Source organism: Alligator sinensis, unplaced genomic scaffold (assembly GCF_000455745.1).
Source record: "Alligator sinensis unplaced genomic scaffold, ASM45574v1 scaffold728_2, whole genome shotgun sequence".
Taxonomy (NCBI): domain Eukaryota; kingdom Metazoa; phylum Chordata; order Crocodylia; family Alligatoridae; genus Alligator; species Alligator sinensis.
This window is the reverse complement of record NW_005842573.1, coordinates 673,795-693,518: the sequence shown is the minus strand read 5'-3', so window position 1 is coordinate 693,518 and position 19,724 is coordinate 673,795. Positions and strand designations below refer to the sequence as shown.

Genomic DNA, 19,724 nt, shown 5'->3' with positions numbered 1-19,724 from the left:
CAGGTAAGGTTCAGTTTGCCTATGGATATGAAATTTACTGGGCACCAGTTGTCACCCAGGTAGCATTGTTTAATAATTATAATAATTTTTCCCTCTTCCTTTTCCTCTTAGTGTGAGTAAATAAACTTTTTTAGATGCCATAAAGGGCATTGGTATCTCTTTCTTTATCCACAGAAAGACATAGTTTTCACACAAACCATTTTCAGAGGGTTGTTATTATCAGACTTAAAATGAGGCTAATGTGCGTCTGCAATACCCTGTAATACCCTGTGGATTCAAGAGCAGATTTCAAGCTACAGACGCTTTACAGCATTGCAGTTGCACTGGTTGGAGAAGCTATTCTGGATAACACCAACTGTTCTGATTCTTCTATAGCCTGAGTTTCAGGGGAACAGACAGAGATTGGAGCTCTGGTGTTAAAAAAAATAAAATCACATTAACTTTAGACCATCATAAATCTTGAGTTCAGCAACTGGGTAGAAAACTACAAATTTTTCCCAGATCAGCTCTGTTCTTTTGACAGAAAAGCAGTGCAGTTAATGTCAACTGGGGATAAATTGTGGGTTAAGTCACATTGCATCCTTCAGGTTTGGGAAATTCAGCCCCTATGGGCTGAACTGGTTTACCCTGTGTATCACTGCTGTCCTTGTAAATAGGGGAATATGTAAATGCTTCTGACAGGATTGTAACTTATAGCAGCCATGACAAAAGCATTTTTTTTTTCATTTTGACTTAAAAATACAGGGCTAGAGCATTGCATTTGTTGGCAGCCTGAAGTTTGTGATCTCTTCCATAAGGTAAAGAACTGTATGCTTCCAAATGAGCATGCCTCCTTTTAAGTTATGGCAAAGTGCAATTACAGTTTAAAGGGAATATTTATGTACATTAGTTAACAACATCATTGCAACTTAGTGCTCACACATCAACACTTAATTAGTGTAAGCATAAGTGACATAATTGCTACAAGGCATGCATTACCCGTAATGTGAGGTAATTTCATGCACTATGCACATTTTAAATATCTCCTCTGTATTTTGCCAGCCTGGATTTTTAAATCAATAGGACATGTTTGCATATAAAGACACCTTATTCTATTTCCTATTTCAGTTGAATGCAATGTTATATCCAGGATTAGAACCAAAGTAATTTTTTTCTGGGAAACTCTAGTCATTATTGGCCCTTGTATCTTAGAAGGTCAAGAAAGGTTAGAAAGTTGTGTTGATGCCTGAAACATAGGCATAATAATAATACAAACAGCATGCTAAGTTTGATTTGTACTCAGTCAAACAGATGCATCATTTTTTGCAGCCTCACCTCTATTACCAGGACACCAGCCTCAATATACCACTCATCATCATCTTTTACTACATCCAGGGTAACTCTGTACGATGTTCTCTGCTGCCTCTTACCCTGAAATGCCTTTGTTGGGCAGATGAGTAAAATCTGTGGGCCTTCTGGCATTCCCATATCTCCTCCACATCTACCTCTGTTTTGCTATCTACAGCCAATTAGTCAAATACTAGTGATAGTTGGATAGGGCAGGGACTACTAGAGTACGGTATCTGAGTGTCTGTGATGATGTATGTATAAGCAAACACATACAGGCTAAACACTCTGCTTATACATTGTAACATTTCTTCCTCCCCCTCATTGTGTTTTTCCCTTTTAGATAATAAATTCAAATTCTAAATCACTTCCCAGAAGGAATGACGTTCCTAAATGTCTGTCCAGTGCCTAGCAGAGGGCTGTCCAACCTCTAAGAGACGAGAGGCCACACACCTTGCCGACTGCATCAGCAGAGACCATGCACAGCATGAGCTATGCTGTATCATGTACACAGGTGACCCAGTCTTAGCCTCAGCTTCCTCACCACCTGGTACCTCACTGTACCATGCTGCGCAGGCTTCTCCGGTCCCATTGGCTGCACTGCCCCACCCCACTTCACCCCTTGGGGGAATGGCAACAGAATAGGAGCCCAGGGATCACAAATTAACCTGCTGTGGGCTGCATGTGGCCTATGGATGTCCTTGATCTAGCACATTTTCAGCACTAGTACACCATAAGTAATAATAGGCATTTAAACACATGCTCTGGGAGAAGGGGGGGGGTGGGGAGTTTACATGAAATTACGCTCTAATTAAAGCACTCAGAGCTTCTTGTCTATCAGCATCCCCATGCTTCAAAATGGTGGCGGGGCTGCTTTATCTAGAGCTCATTTAATGAGCTTTAGATAAAGCACCCCCACCGCCATTTTGAAGCATGGGGATGCTGATAGACAAGATGTTGGAGGCTGCTGTGGCACAGTAATTGCCACACTCCAGCAGACTCAATTGTATCGGATGTAATTACAGCACATCCAAGCAGCTCCCTGCTTGTGTATAGGCACCCAATAAGTCTAATTTGCTTCCTAATATGAAAGTGGATCAGTGAAAGTGGCTGTATTTTGCTTTCAGATCATTTCCAGAAGCAGCTATTTTTGAACAATTAAAACAAAAAAACAAGAAGAGAACAGAAGAAACCTACAAACAGTTCTGGTAGCACTGAATTTTGAAAGTTTGCCTTGGTCTACCCCAAACATGCAGTTGATCCAATAAAAGATATGACCTACAAAAATCCTTGCCTCCTACAAACTGTTTGCTACTTAATGTTTAAAATTCAGTATTATTTTCTGCAGCTAATTTTCAATAGTTAGCCCTCTTCTCTCTTTTATTCCATTATTTTAAGTAATCCCTGAGGTTAGGATAACTAAAAGAGATTAGAGACATTTTTCCTCTATGTTGCTAATTTTGTTCGTGTGTTTGTCGGCACTTTATATATAAGCACTTCATTGTTGCCTCTGCAAAGCCAGTAAAATGTCAATTAGAGCTGGTAGCAAATTTTCCAAAATAATATTTTTCTATTTGAAAATGCAGTTTCTTTTGGAGAAAAACTTTCTGCAAAGATGTGTCAATTTGAATCAATTTCATTTTGAAATAAAAAAAATGTAGGTAACATTTTAATAACATTGACATTTCTTTTACAGTGGTTTGGGAACAAAATGTTTTGATTTTTTCATTTTGAAATAACTTTTTATTTAATATTATTTAAGTAAAATATTTAAACATATTAAGCCAAAATAAAACATATCAGAATGAAGTGTTTTTATTAAACCAACATTTTTCCAATTTTTCTTTTTTTAATGGAACATTTCAATATTCTTATTTTCCTTAAAGTTCAGAATGAAAACAAATGTTGAGTTCACAGACTCCCAGGAAACGTGGAAAATTAGGTCCTGTGTAGTTCTGGTTTCCATGATTACAACTTCATTGAATCTCACTAAGTTGGGAGATCATTTTACAGCAGTGCTTTCCAACTCCTGAGTGGGTGAGGCCACACAATGTCATGTGGGCACCCTCATGCCCTGTGGCATGCCCCCTGCACCACTGGTACCCCCAAGTCCATCTTGTCTTTCAAGTTGTGCTTCCCTACCCTATCCGACATGGTTGGGATAGGAAATAGAAACTGGAGGAAGAAAGGAAAGTCTAGAAACCCTGAAGCAGCAGCAAGAGACTGACAGGTAGAGCAGCACCCAGACAGGGAACCTAGAGGCCACAGATTAATGCCTCAAGGGCTGATTGCAGCCCATTGGCCTCCAGGTAGATGGTTCTGTTTTAAAGGGTCAGGTCCTTGACTAGTTTTTTTCTGTTGTTTGTCTGGATCTTGCTTTTTAAGGTTCTATTTTAAAAGAAAATTAAGTGCATGTTTAATTTCACAGAAGTGCTCTTTCATCCCTTGTTAAAAAAATACTTAATCTCATTGATGACAGGGGTAAATTTAAGCATATTTTAGGTGCTTTGTGGGATAGGAGTTTCACGTTAGTAAAAAATCATTGTAAAATCACAGATATTAGCAGAAGATTTCAGGAACAGGTTGTAGTACTTGAAGGTCCTTTTATCTGATATCGGAAAACTGACCATTGGAAAATAGGAAACAAAAGCGGAAGAGACCTCCTGGCCAGTAAATCACCACCTGTTCCAGGCAACCACAATATACAATCTCTTTTTTTTAAATGGTCAAAATTAACCTTCAAACAAGTAAGACATTTGGTCTCCTCTATTCACACTGCAAAGCAGTCCCAGAACCTAGTCTCATAATTGTTAAAAGCCTCCTTCTAATTTCCAGTTTAAATATTCATGGCCAAGTCATACTCTTTTGCCATCATTTTCCCATAACTTGATTATCTCTTTCTCCTACCCTGGTGTATCTATTATGCCCTTCTTAGCCTTCCCTATGCTAGACAAAAAAAGCTAAAATCTCCTTATCTCTTCTCCATTTTCTTGAGGCCCTTCCATTTTCTTAATTATCCTGGTAACCTTACTCAGCACCCGTTTCAGTTCTTCTTTCTTTTTTCTTTCTTTCCTTTTTTACACATGCTTCAGGGTCAGGGGGGTGTTTTAATTAAAGAGGCTCCGAAACCACTCTAACTAAAGGGCTCACAGTATCACATGTATTTGGCATCCCACACTTCAAAAGGGCAGCAGGGGTGTTTTAACTAAAGCTCATTTGATAAGCTTTAGTTAAAGTGCCCCCACCACCATTTTGAAGCATAAGGACACTGAATACACGTGATGTGGAGGTTGCTGGGATGTACTAACTAGTGCAAGTCTGCTCTAACATGTACTAATTAGCATGTGTTGGAACAGATGTCTGGTATAGGTATTGTGCACAGTACTCCAGATGAGTTCTCAATGACAATATTATTGGAAATACTACACAGATCCTAGAACACATCCGCCGTATTTAAAGCCACATCAGGCTGAGGACTTACACCACCTTACAACTGACCAATTCACATAGGTTTTCCTCTTCCATTCTTAATACTGAATCCTGAAACCCTACTTCATAGCTCATTTTAGTTTGAAAAAAAAAACTTATATCCATTTTAATTGGAAAGAAATATCTGTATATATTAAAAAATCCATGTACTATGTTGAAGTTGACATTAGCCTAATATATGCTTACCAGTCTTTGCCAGTTATGATATTTATGCGTGTTTGTGTGCATGCGTATGTGAAGTCTAGTATTAAAAAACATTTTTATGGTTTATCATTACATTATTATTATTTATGTAATTAAATGCATTTAGATACAGCTTCTATCACTAACCTACAATGTATTCTTACAAACTCAAATCTCTTCCTTGACAAGATAATATATTGCTGTCACCCCACTGAATATTAGTATAATTCTGATTTTAGTCTACTAAAATGACAAGTGTAGCTACTTTATAGCTTCTTTGGACCATAAAACATTTTGAAAGTTATTTTGCCATTGAATCAGCACTGAAACAGATATGCATGAAGATCTGGCATTTAATATGTGAGGTGGTTTTGCCCCTTTTCTGTTTTGAGAAATTTGGTTATAAATTTTTCATGTCATAGTTCTTTTGTCTGTCAGCACCTTTTACTTTAGGAAAAATCTGCTTGACAGCCACTTTGAGCCTGCTCCTCCAGAGCTTTTTACTCATCACAGATAAAGTTTAGGAATAATAAAAAAGCAGAAAAAGAAGAATTGTAGACAAAAAGAAGGAAAAAGAACTTTAAAAATACTTCTCTATTGCTGTTCCATTTTCAAATGCTAAAGTTAGTTGTCATCAAACACGCTGAAGAAGGCATTTTATATGGGAAAAAACAGACCCTGGTACATTATGGGTTGGTACATAGTTTTTTGTTTTCTTATTCCTCTTATTTGCTTATAACTTATGTACCAGGAAAGGGTACACAAGCCCTAAGAAAAATCTCTTTGGGAAGAAGGCATGCACATTATGGCCTCAGTCCTCCAAGGACAGACACATGCTTGTGTTTGGCTTCATGCATCCTGAGTAGTTCCTTTTTAGTCTATGGGACAATTCATGATGCACATAGAGTAAAACACATAAGAATGTCCTTGCATGGTTGAGGCCCATGGATATTATTTTCAGAAGCACTCAACATTGACCTACTCTGTTCTCATTTAATCAAAAAGTTAAATTCCACTGGCATGCTTTTGAAAGTCCTGCCTACACACTAGACAGAATCTGCATTGAGTAAAGACTAAATGAACAAAACTGGAAAGCTGCACACAAGCTGCCCTTCACATATTGCTAATAGGTAGTAGGGTCAAGCTGGAAGGCAGGGACATCCTGGGGGCTCCAAATGACTTCCAATAGGGAAAAGACTGAATACCATTGAGCAGCTGATTTAAAAACAAGTACCATGTTAAAGATAAAAGGCAGATGGGACAGGGGTGCCAGCATTAGTTATCAGTAGTACTTTTTTTTAATCACATTTGTCCTTTTTACAAAGATAAGGTTTATCCCACCCTCTCTCTTCCTGCGCAGGCAAGAAAATAGTATTTACACAAGTTACAGCAATTAGTCAAAATGGTCAAAAGTAAAAACCAAGTCTTTCCATTGAAATCCAGATTAAATCCACATTAAAGCCAGGTTTTGCCATCTTTTTGTTGCGTGTATAACCTTACTCCTTGACTATATTTGTGTTGATGTCTATAGAGATAGTATGAGATTGTGAGGCGTATAGTGCCTCCCATGAGTACAAGTAGCAAATTCTAATCTTTTTTTTTTTAATCTTACCATTCCTTAGGTAAAAATAGTTATAGTACTCATGCATTTGACCACATCATAGAAACCCACTGAATACTAAAACAAGTGTCATAGGAAGAGGCGTTTCTATTAACTTCACAGAAAAATTCTTATTTTGCCCAGCAGATATTTATTGACCTCACAATGGGCCCCCTCCTAATTCCACAGAATTCAGTAGAGCGAAGTCACCAAACACATGGGGGCTCTATTATGGTTCTGCAAACCAGAGAGGTATACTGTGCCCCTGAAGGCATTCCGCTTGTCGAACATGGGGAGAAGTGGAATGTGTCAGATGGCACTAGAGAAGCGCTGAAGAAAAATACTTCTACCTCCTTTTTTGTAAGAGCTGTCTGTATTGCCCCAGGGCTGCTTGTAGTCTGTCAGCCAGTGTATAAGGAGTATTAGACCCATGGCTCCCTTGTCATTTCTCCCTGCTATCTTTAGTGTCTCTACTTTCTCTGCCGCAACTCGCCCCTATATTACTAAAAGGAATATTCCCACTGTTGCTAATACAGATTCACCTGAATTAGCGTTTGCAAACTTTGCAACACTGGGGACACATCTGCATGAGACACTAAATGCAGGGTTCGAATTACAGAGGACCTCGGGGGGACTCCCCCCCATAAGAAATGAAAGCTCCCCCATAAGACAAGAGCCCCCCTGGCCTGCCCTGCACCTCAGGCAGCAGCCACAGACTGCCCCCCAAGAGTCAGAATGTAATCAAAACCCTGCCTAAATGCACAGTAACCTAATAATACTGCATAGTAGCATGTCATGGCAGAAAAAGTGCTAATATGCTACTGAGCAGTATTATTAGGCTAATGTACAGTAGCGTCACTAAAAAGGCAAGCACCAGCACTATTGCGCAGTTGTGCCAGTTACTACTCATTGATTTAGTACTTGGTTATACAAGTACTAAACTTAATGTGCCATAACTATGGCACATTAATGAACATGTAGATGTGCCCTGGGAGCACTAATTTAAATGCCATGTTGATTGGATTGTTTAAACAACAGTTCTGGGAAGAGTAGGGTATTTTATTACTACTCAAGTGAAAATATTGATTCATAGTCACTTGTATGAGTATATATGCATCAGAGCTGATATACAACTCTGATATAGATCCTGAAAAAGTGCAGCCAAGTATATAAGGGAAGAAACAACATGCAAACTATCGATGAGCAAATAGCTTTTTTTTCTGCCTGACAATATATTTTCTCAAAAGATAGGTCACTCCCAAAGGGAATGCTGATAAGTTGAACAAACAGACAGCTTTGAGTGTTAATAACCCAAGAGATTTGTACCATGCAAAGAGCAAGGTAACTTTAGAATGGCTAGCAGGGATATGACTTAAGAGCATAGATATTACATCATTTCTGTATCAGGTGCTTAACTTCTAACACCATGCGATAAAACATTATGTTTTCTTCTCTGTAAACAGTCAAGAACTATTACTTTTGTTTAATCTAAGATGAATTGATATTGAATGTCATATCCTGGTGACTTATATGACTGCTGTTTTCAGAAAAAATGTCTCCCTGTCCTCTTTGAGGGACACAGGGGAAGGTGAACATGGCAGCCTATATGTAGATCAATGCCACAGAGAAACCTGCAGTCTTTCTTCCAGAGGAGTGCCAACAGTGCTGTCCTTTTCCCCAGCCCAAAAAGCACATTTTTGGTTTTAGTTCCTTCAGAGAAAAAAGCAATCACTAAAACATTCATATAAAACCATCAGCAACCATCACCAACATAATGGCTCCTGTCCACCTATTTCTATTCACCCACTCCAGTGTATAACAAGCAGGGCTAAAACAAACAGATTATATGCCATGGCCAAAGCACCTCTAAATCTCTGCAGTCTTGAAATACCAGGATGACCAGAGGCCATCCATGATTCCTGGACCATGATCCGCATTTCCATGCAAGGGACCTCCTGGGACATGATGGGCTTTAGCTCTCTGCAAAAGGTAAGAGTCTTTTTTCTTACAGGTTGGCTGACCTCCTACATCAGGCTTTAAATTGAGTACAATGGGGGATGAGGAGACAGAGAGAGTCTAGAACCTACAGACTGCAAGACATGCAGCAGTACACCCCAGATAAGTACCAAGGGGCCCTCTGGGCATTAGCATGGAGGGGCACCAAAGGCACCATTTGGAGGGCTCAAGTGACTCTATACTAATGCTAGGAGCATGGGGAACAAGCAGAAAGAACTCACACGCCTGCTTGCAAACAATAACTTCAATTTAGTGGGGCTAACGGAAACCTGGTAGGACCCTACCCATGACTGAGTGGTTCGAATTGAGGTCTACAGGTTGTACAGACGGGACAGAGTAGGGTGGAAAGGGGGCAGGGTTGCTTTCTATGTAAAGGATCATTATACATCTACCCGAATCAAAATGGAGGAGAAAGTTGAAGCATTGTGGGTTAGGATACATGGAGGTCGATTGGAAAGGGACTTGGTGGTGGGGGGGTCTGCTACAGACCACCACACCAAGAAGAAAAGTTAGACTTGGCCCGCACTTGCAGGGAGGCAGTTAGAAAGGCCAAAGCAACTACAGAGCTGAGACTGGAACACTAATTAAAGACAACAAAAAGTATTTTTTTTAAGTATGTAGGGAGTAAAAGGAAGGTACAGGGCAGCATAGGTCCCCTACTGAACAAGAAGGAGCAATTAGTGTCAGACAGGGGGGACAAGGCTGAGCTATTCAATGAGTTTTTTGCCTCAGTTCTCCTGAACAGGGCTCAAGATAAGTCTCCTAATAGGTTCTTAGATGGGCATCAGAGGAACACCAGCCCACCAAACTGTCAATTCTGACTTGGTGCAGTCACTTGGATGGACTGGATGTGTTCAAGTCAGCAGGCCCAGATGAGCTGCATCCAAGAGTACTGAAGGAATTGGCTGGTATCAAACAGAACCACTGGCATGGCTATTTGAGCACTTGTGGCACTGGGATCAGGTCCTGGAGGACTGGAAAAGGGCCAATGTGGTCCCTATTTTCAAGAAAGGGAGGAGGGAGGATCCAAGTAATTATAGGCCAGTCAGTCTCACCTCCATCCTTGGAAAAGTCTTTGAAAAGATTATGAAGGACCATATCTATGGGATTCCAGTGGGAAAAATAATGCAGCAGGGAAACCAGCGTGGATTTGTAGCAGGTAGATCATGCCTGACCAGTCTGGTTTTGTTTTATGACAGGGTCACAAAATGCTTAGACACAGGAGTAGAGGTGGATGTTGTTTTCTTGGATTTTAGCAAGGCCTTCGATACAGTATCTTATCCCATTCTCATAAATAAATTAAGAGGCTGTGACATAGATGTTTACCCGGTCCAGTGGGTGGCAAATTGGCTTAGTGGCCACACCCAGAGAGTGGTGATAGACGGGTCGGTATTAACCTGGAAGGATGTGGGCAGTGGGGTCCCACAGGGTTCAGTCCTTGGACCTGTATTCTTCAATATCTTCATCATTGACTTGAATGTGGGCCTGAAGTGTACTCTGTCCAAGTTTGCAGATGATATTAAATTGTGGGGTGAAGTGAACACTCTGGAGGGTAGGGAATGATTGCAGTCAGACCTGGACAGGTTAGAAAACTGGGCAGTACACAATAGGATGCAGTACAACAAAGACAAGAGCAGAGTGCTACACCTAGGGTACAAAAATATTCAGCAGACCTACTGGCTGGGAAGTGATCCTCTCAGCAGCACAGAAGTGGAAAGGGATCTCAGAGTCATAGTGGACTCCAAGATGAACATGTCTTCAGTGTAACAAAATCATCAGCAAAGTTAACTGCATTTTATCATGCATCAGCAGATGCATGACAAATAGAACCAAGGAGATGATATTTCCCCTCTATGCGGCATTGGTCAGACTGCAGTTGTGGTACTGTGTCCAGTTTTGGGCTCCATACTTCAAGAAGGATGTTGATAGACTCGAGAGGGTCTAGAGGAGAGCCACTCATATGGCTAGGGGCTTACAGGACAAGCCCTATGAGGAGAGACTGAGGGACCTGGACCTCTTCAGCCTCTGCAAGAGAAGGCTGAGAAGTGATCTTGTGGCCACCTACAAATTCATTAGTGGGGTGCAGCAAGGGATCGGAGAGGCTCTGTTCACCAGGGTGCCTCTTGGGGTAACAAGGAACAATGGTCACAAACTGACAGAGAGCAGATTTAGGCTAGATATCAGGAAAAACTTCTTCATAGTAAGGGTGGCTAAAATTTGAAACAGGTTTCCAAGGGAGGTGGTGCTCTCCCCTAACTTGGGGGTCTTTAAGAGAAGGCTGGATAGGCATCTGGCTGGGGTCATCTTTCCTGCCTAGGCAGGGGTTTGGACTTGATGATCTGTTGAGGTCCCTTCAGACCCTAGCATCTGTGAATCTATGATAAGCCATCCAGAATGAGGCAGAGGTCACTTGGGTAGTGGCTCTCACAATGAAGTTAAGATAATCCAAAACCTATCCAAAACCAGAATTTGAGGGAAAGAATAAAGCCATTTTTATCCAACCAATGACCTCTATTCCCCCATAGCCATTTGAAATTCACCAAAAGCAAAACTTAGTAACAGAGCTAGGTGGTAATTAAATTATCCATTTTCTGGGAAATTTGACTATTTTACAAAAATTCTAAATATTCATTTAAGAAAATTTAAAAGTGGAACGATATGCTCTTAGCACTTAATAAATTGTGAAAAGAAATTCCTCAAGTCAATGTGCTATGCAAAACGTTTTGATTTAGGAAAAAAAATAATCAAAAACTTGGTTCAGTGAAAAATTTCTGATCAACTGTACACAGAAGTAGTCTTGCATTGAAGTCACAATCTGCCTGAGAATTGTACAGGTGATATTTTAGTTGTATGTAATAATCCATGCTCTTCAGCCAACCAAACACAATGGTGAAATTGCTGGGGAAGATTTTAAAACTTTGATAACATACTTCATGGTTGTGCTGGTTACTATTTCTTTCTCAATGGGGTTTAAAATAATGTGCTAAACTCTCAAAGATCAAAAGCTGAGAGTTGAGCTGATTTTACCTGCTTTCTCTCATCTCTCTCTCTCTCTCTCTCTCTCTGGTGAGAGGAAGGTTTAAAAACTTGCATAGCAAAGTTTACTCTGTATTCTTGGATGGCACCTTCAGGAACATGGATGCAATATTATGTGGTTTTCTTTTCAGAATGACAACTCTGTGTAGATATCAAGTCAGGGTACACTTCTTCTATATGAATGCTATTTTTAGATTTCTTGGTTTTCCAACATCAATGCAAGAGGCAAGGATTTTTGGGGTGGTATCTTTTATTGGACCAATGGTATAGTTGAGAGATGTTAAACAAGCCTTTGGGCACAAAGTGTACCTTCCTCAAGCCTAGGAAAGAAGCAGACACAGCTTGAGAGAAGTAGCAGAGAGAAAAATGGTCTGTATACATCACCATATGCAAATAAAAACAAATCTGTTTCATATTTCTTAGGCCATCACAGCTACAACATCACACCAACACTACTAAGATAAATGGTGACTTACTTCGTGAATGGGGGAAGAGCAGCAATGTGATATAACTTGACTTTAGCAAGCCTTGTGATACAGTCTCCCATAATACTCTCATAAGTAAGATAATGGCACATAGCCCAAATAAAATGCTTGTAAAGTAATTGTATCATCATACTCCAAAAGTCTGACCAAGGTTTGACTTCTAACTAGGAGGCAGTATGAAGTCTGTTTCCCTTAGGGGCCTGCCCTAGGTCTAGTACTGTTAAATATCTTCATAATGACTCAGAGGATAGAATTGAGTGCAGATAGCAAATTTGTAGATGACGCCAAATAAGTAGGATGTGGCTTTGGAGGATAGGTTCAGGACGCAAAATGATCTCAATAAACTGGAGAAACTGTGTGAAATAAAATTGGATGAAACCTGTTAAGGACAAATACAAAGAACAATCAAAGTAGGGAATAGATCCAAACTACAATACTACAGAAAAAAAGACTGGGATCTATAATGAACCACAAACTGAATATGAGTCAACAGCATGCTGCTTTTGCAACGAGAGCCAGGAACAGAGTGGGATGTATTAACAAGCATATCACCAGGCAGGTTACAGGAAGTGAGTCTTTCCTCTATTCAGCACTGGTGTCATTTTGGATAACACACTTCAGAGGATAGTAACAAAATGATCATCTCTCTCTCTCTCTCTCTCTCTCTTTGGTGACCAAGGTTTGACTTCTTGTATGTCATGTCTGGAAAACATGACATGCAAGAAATAATGCCAGTTGAAAGAACTGGAACTATTTAGTCTGAAGAAGAGAAGACTGAGGAGGTTTTTGATAATAGTTTTCCAATAGAAACAGATTTGTTATAGAGTGGATGTTGATAGACTATGCCAGTAGTGTGACTGAGGGAAGCAACTAGAGCAATGACCTTGGACACTGCCTTTGTGGGGCGGCAGAAAAGTTGCTATTGCCCCAATGGTGGCTGATGACTTCGCCACCATTGCCCCAGGCACCATGCAGCTGCCCCAGGTGCAGAGCCACACTGCACTGCTGCACCTCTCAACTATCCTTTGTGTAAACAGTGGACAGGACAAGAAATACTGCATTTACTCAATTCCGAGAGAGAGATTTTTTTCACTCATTCAACATGGTGTAAACCAAGCCTCATTGTAGAACTGAGTATCAGACCTCTCCAGCTGAGAAATGTGGAGAGCAGTTGTGCAAGGAGCCTGGCTCAGCTGGGGACAGTGGTGATAGCAGCAGGTTCCTCCTTCCCTTCCCTGCCCAGCTCCACCCCCACCCCCACCAGTTCCCCTGCTGTCGCGGAGTAGGCTGTAAGTAGGAATTTGGGCAGTGCCACAGCTGCTCCCCACAGTGCAGGGCAAAAGTAAATCTAAAGCATTAGCTGAGAGTCAGTCCACTCCAGTTGTGGGGAGCAGCTATGCAGGGAGCAGCAGATAGGGACAGCAGCAGCAGCAGCATGCCAATTCCTCCTTCCCTGCCCAGTTCCCTGCCAGAGAGGAAGACTGGAAAAGGGGAGCTTGACAGGAAGCAAACACATGAAGGAGTTGCTTGCGCTGATGCCATCGCCAGTTGAGCTGGGCTCCGGGCACAGATGATTTCTGCAGCTCAGGGCAGGAGCAGGAATAGGAATAGGAGCAGAAGCCAAAGCTAGAGGCAGTCAGGAGTGGTTCTGGGACTCCCCCTGTGCCCAAATCTGCTGAGGACAGCAGCAGAAGGAGGTGGAAGTCATTGGGAAGGCAAGTGGGGAGGCAAATAGGGGGGTAGGCAGCAGAGGGACAAGTGGCCAGGGAGCAAGTTGTGGGGAAGGACGCACAAGGGGGCAAGCGGTGGAGGCTTGGCAGGTGCCAAGGGGTGGTGGTCAGGCTGCCTGCTCCCCACAGTGCTTGAATCGCCACTGCCTGCCCCCCATCCCTGTTTTCCTATCACTTGCCCCCTTGCTTTCCCAATGCAGCTTTTGGGGAGACAAATTTAAGGTGACCCTCCAATAATTAGATTCTAAACATGGAAAATTACAACATACTAGCCAATTGCCCATCAACAATGATGAGGGTGGGGGAATGAAGCCTCCAGCAACCCGCTGCCTCCAGGTAGCGGAGGGGGGGCATCTTGGATTCAGATAAATACAGCAATAGTCTTAAATTGCAACAAAGTATATTTAGATTGGATACTAGGAAGATCTTTCTAACTATGAGAGCGGTTAAGCCCTAGAATAGATATTCTATTAAAAATGTGGAATGTCCATCACTAGAAATTTTCAAGAGGGTCAAAAACAATTTGCTGTGGTAGTCCTTTCATGGACAATCCTGTCTTGATCAGGCGGTTAGATTTCATAGCCTCCTGAGGTCCCTAACAGTCTATTTCCATGATTCTATGTTAATTAGTTCAGATCTTTATTTTTTACTTGCAATGGATCTGCAGGTTTAAAACTGAATAGAGGACCCCATCTAAGCACTTCCACAGTTTCTTTAATTTTCCAAATTGTTTTATCTTGAATATGATGGTAGCAGACAGGAAGGAATTTGATTTTCTTATCAAATTCAGATTTTGCAATTTAGATTTTTTTTTACATAATCCTCTGATTGATCTTTAAATGTCAAAGATAACCAGACAGCTCCTAAATAAAGCTCATATTGAAGAGCTGCTGGGAGACCTAGAAAAGGGATATCTATTACATTACATTTCAGTGATGATATTGATGTCATTGTACATGAAATATGTTTCACTTCATAATCACCAATCAATGTTTTCCTTTTCAACTTCAGCATGCAAGTTCCACTCAATAGCATATTTTATCTCAAAGAATCCAACATAACTGATCCACTCCACTTTCTAAGAGCAGCAGGACTCTTTTCTATCTTCCTGTTTAATATATCAGAATCATATTTATATTTTACTTTAAAAGAATTACCTGTTTTCATTCCATCCAATCACTCACTGCCTACCTCCTGCACCTTTAGACATGTTGGAATTAATTAACACACTGATGCTGATTAATCACAACCAGTATTAATCAGTAGCTTTCATAACTGGTACAGTGACAGTGAAGAACCACAACCTAGTAACTTCTGCATTGTGAAGACTAAAAGAAGAGGAGCTAACTAGTTTATATTATACTATCATGTATCTTGTTACCAGATACCTTGGTTATTCTACAAGACAATTTAGATTCTATCACACTAAACTCCACTAGAAGGGTATAACAAGATGGTATCACCTGTATTTAGCATCCTGTATATATAAGGTGCCAAACAACCAGCCCCCTCTCTTCTTTCACTAATCATTACACCAAGCTTACTTCCTCTTCACACTAGTTTTATATGTTTCTTACTGTTTACTTATGGGCATAGGAAAAACCTTGATCTACTTATCCGTCTACTTTTTAATTCAGAGATGAAAGCCTTAATTTCAATCTGCAATTATATAACTATTGTGTAATGTTCAAGTACAAGGATGTTGTAAGTACTGCAGGCTAATATAGAAATATATTAACTAAAAAAGTTGAGTATAGCTTGGGGGCGGGAAACATTGAAAAAGCTTCACTAGTTTTCTTCAGAGTCCCCATACGAAATTGTGCCATTTTTTCTATTCAGTCCAGAATGCCACAAAAGCACCTGCATTGGATGAAAAGGACCATATTAACTCATTATAAAAGAAACTATAACAAGAAGAAGAAAAAACTATTTTTTCCTTGTTTATTTTAAGGTTTGTTTTTTCATTTTTTCTTTCAAGAAATGTATTGATTGAGGGAGAAATGGGTTGCAAAAGACCACGTCATGAAATCACGTCCAAAATTACTAGCAGTTTTGCTCATATCACAATACTGTGCCAGCTCTCATTTGGGGGTGACATTGCCTGAAGCTGACACCCAGCACAGCTCCTTTTGAAACAGACACTGGTTAATTCTTCATACACGATAACCTTTTATTTTCCTAGGGACAGGTAAAGCCTAGAATGCTTCACACTATGTAAAAGTGTGTCTTTAACATACAAAGAGCCTTGCCTTTCCTTTTTTGTTCCCAGGGTGTGCAACAAACCTGGAAGAAAGAGCAACCTAAGGGGACATTGTTCATGAACTGAGCTCCGTAGAGTAAAAATCATTCCCCCTTTTTCAATTTATTTTATGTGCTGACATAAAATATGTTCTTTAATTTTTGTCACAATGTTTCAAGTAAATCATTAGGAACAATGCTTTGCTTGTTAAGGTGTGGGGTTTTTTTTTAATTAAACAATCACACTCATCTCTAGTTGCAAGGTTCTCCCCTCCTCCACAGATAAACACTCGCGCGCACACACATACACGCACATGGAGAAAACAGCATCTTGCTTACTAGACAGAGATAAATTCCTTGCCAGCATGATCATCAGACACTAAGCCAAATTCATCTTCTCCTTCTTCTTTTTTTCCCCCCACTCTGTTATTCATAGAGACCACAGGTGAAGCGGGAGAAAATTATTACAGTGTGATGACTGCTGAAATGATAGAAGGTAAAGAAGATGGATTATCACGGTGCTGACATGATTTGTATGGAATTCCAAAATTAAGCTGTTCACTTAAAGTGACCGTCTTCTTTGCACCCACGATATTGCAGCTGCCCTAGTAATAACCTTCATCTGCACTTGTGAGCCAAGTGAGCAGAGCACGTTTCCCATTACCTGTCAAGCGAGTATGTAGAGTTCTTCTGGCCCCGCAGTAATAGCAGGGCTGCTGGTGAACAGAGTAATAAACACCTACTGAGAGGGATGTAGCGTGAAAAGATCTCATCACCTGCCATTAGTACACTGATGAATAATGCAGCATTTTCTGTGGCAGATGTCAGGGGTGGGAGGAAGAATCACTTCTGTAAATGCTCTGGTGAGCACTTCAGTACAAAGTGAGAGGTGATAGCAACAGATGCATGTGACAAAATTACACTCGCTATTGTATTTTAAAAGAAATGGGAACATTTACTTCACAAATAGCTGGCAGGCTCCCTCATGCTCCTTTTTTCCTTCCGAGCCACAGGATGCTGTAAACCAGCAAACTAACCTACCTACCGCTGAGCATTTATGTCTCCTAACTGCACCATTGTCTAAGGGGTAGAGAGGCTCTAAGGGGCTTGGATGTCCAGCTAGCTAAATATCTGCCCACTCAGACCCAAGCAGGCCTATTCATTGGGTAGGGTAAAAAAAAAAAAAACCCTGACTCCTATATATATTTTCATTCTCTCTGTCTCTCTCACATAGTCCACAAGATTTAATTGTATGAAGGGCCAGATACTGGCTTTGGTGCAGTCACTTTAGCCAAAGCACTGGAGGGTTCTGGCTACAAAGCAGGGTTGCATCAGTTTTGGAGGGATCCTACAGCAATATACAGCTAGCAAGGAAGCTTAATTGCCCCTCTACTGCTGCACAGGATGTGAGGTAGTAACAGCTACACTGGACTGGTCCCTGAATGGGAACAGCTGGCATTAGTTGAAGCAATCCCCTGTCCTGCAAAAGTGATGTCAATCCCATTTTCGTGTATCAACAAATCTAGTTTCTCCAGTTCAACAGACAAGACTGGAAAAGTGCACGTGAGCTTTATGCCACACTTATTTCTCCTCCAATTCCCACCCCCCCACACACACACTTTCCACACTTGCACAGGGCACTCTTCAGCCACAGCTAAGGATGCATCCCCAAATCCATAATTTCTGACACATTCAAGCTCCATGAAATAAATCCACAATCAATAACAATATTATGCAATTGAAACATTATTCATGGCACAGTCTTGTCTGTGAAACCCAAATTCAGATGACTTGCAGCAACCAGTCCCAAATGTGTTTTGATGAAGTTTGCTTCCACATCTTATTGACAGTAGAATTTTTTTTTATTGTATCTGAGCCAAATAAGTGTTTTAGCCAATTGCTGTCACTCTGCACAATAACTCATTAACATCAAAAGTCCTGGATAACAGATGGCTTGTTGCCATGAACTGTGGAATTTTAAAGCAGTAAATGACTTAAGCTCCTGCTCTCTTGAGGCCATCAAGACTGGATTCGCTGTGATAGAATTTGCTTGATCTCCATAGGGTAGGAACAGAGGAAAGGAAAGGACCGGATAAAAAGAAAAGAAGGAAAATGCTTTATAATCTTTCTTGCAGGCAGTCCATGAGATGACATAAATGTTGCCATTTCATGAGTGAGTGTACTGTTATCGTTATTATCAAATATATAACAGAAGACACCAAAATTAGGATTATCACTAATTCATTGAGGGGGAGAAGGAAGGGGGAAGATACCCCAGGACCTGCAAGTTTCTCCTACTGTCCCTTGTTTATCATCTCAAGGAACAGACCAAGGTTTGTCCTGGGATAACTCCTTACCTCCACAAGCCTCAGCTCCACTGCTGTTATATCCCCCAGGGATATATCCCTGCAGCAGGGAAAACTCTGCCAACTCCAGGTAGTTTCCCCTTGGGTTGTAAGAGAATTTAAGAACCCCCTTTCTGTAGAATAGACTAGTCTGGAATATCACTCATCCCGAGATCATGCTTTACCACAGGCATTCAGTAAGGAGACAAAGCAACAGAAAGATGTATTACATAAGAGAAAAGAACTATACAAGGAAAGCTGACCATATAGCTTGAAGACAGAACAAAAAGACAAGGTAAGTTTCTTACTCTCTCATCTGACTACAACCTAGCTCCTCTGAGAGTCTTGCCACTATTTCCAGAGATCAGCCTTTCTGTTGATCCTCCCAGCCTTGTCTGTTGGATTTAAGTCTCCCCCAAACCCTGGGATAATCCAAAAGCCAGTTATTTTATATATATTCCCTAAATACCTCCAAGCCAGACCTCTCCCATCAGCATCATCCTATTTGCTCTTGTGTATCAGAATCCTCTAGAAATGTCTTTCCTTCCTGAGGCATCTAGCTAATAGCCCATTTCTCTGAAGTGCCTTCACTACTGAGGCACTCTTAAAGAGATCTTCCCAGAGCCACCCATCCTAGCCTTTAAACAAACACCAAACGTCGTCAATCTTATCAGCAGAAGCAAAATTCCTATGGCCCAAAACACACGAAATGGATCCAGATCATGCCAGGACAAAATGTATAAAACCTGCCAACATATCTCTGCCACTCTCACAATAACTACACCCCACAAGAGGACCACTACTGTTCCTGGATCTTATACTTGCACCTCCAAAAAAGAAATATGTTATCCAGTGCACTAAATGTCCTAATGGAAAATATGTAGGAGAAACCAAACAACAACTGTGCACCAGAATGAACATGCACTGAAAATCTATCAAACATAAAAATACCCAATTACCTGTGGGGGCGCATTTCTCACAGGATAAGCACTCTCTCTCCTGTCTCTCAGTTCTAATCCTCAAAGGGAATTTACAAAACACCTTTCGCAGATGAGCCTTCAAACTTCATTTCATCAATCTACTAGATACAAAAAAAACATGGACATTGGATTCATGGCACATTATAACCTGCCTTCTAACTGATACCCCAGGTAATCTCTCTACAATTTACCAGCTATATTCCAGCACCAGGTCACCATTCCTCTTCTCACCTATTGTCTCTCACTCCCTCTGATTCCTCACTGCCATGGCATTTGCATTTTCACTGACCTGCATT

At 40.8% G+C, this 19,724-nt stretch overlaps 1 long non-coding RNA gene across 1 annotated transcript in view; it reads right to left on the bottom strand.

Annotated features, from left to right (window-relative positions):
* Positions 1-15,632: 15,632 nt before the first annotated feature.
* LOC102367895 overlaps positions 15,633-19,724 on the bottom strand; it is a 6,527-nt gene continuing 2,435 nt past the window's right edge. Inside the window, exons 2-3 of the long non-coding RNA XR_324831.1 lie at positions 16,443-16,584; positions 15,633-15,725 (exon numbers count right to left, since the gene is read on the bottom strand). This is a non-coding gene — a long non-coding RNA (uncharacterized LOC102367895). The remainder of the gene's footprint in view (positions 15,726-16,442; positions 16,585-19,724) is intronic.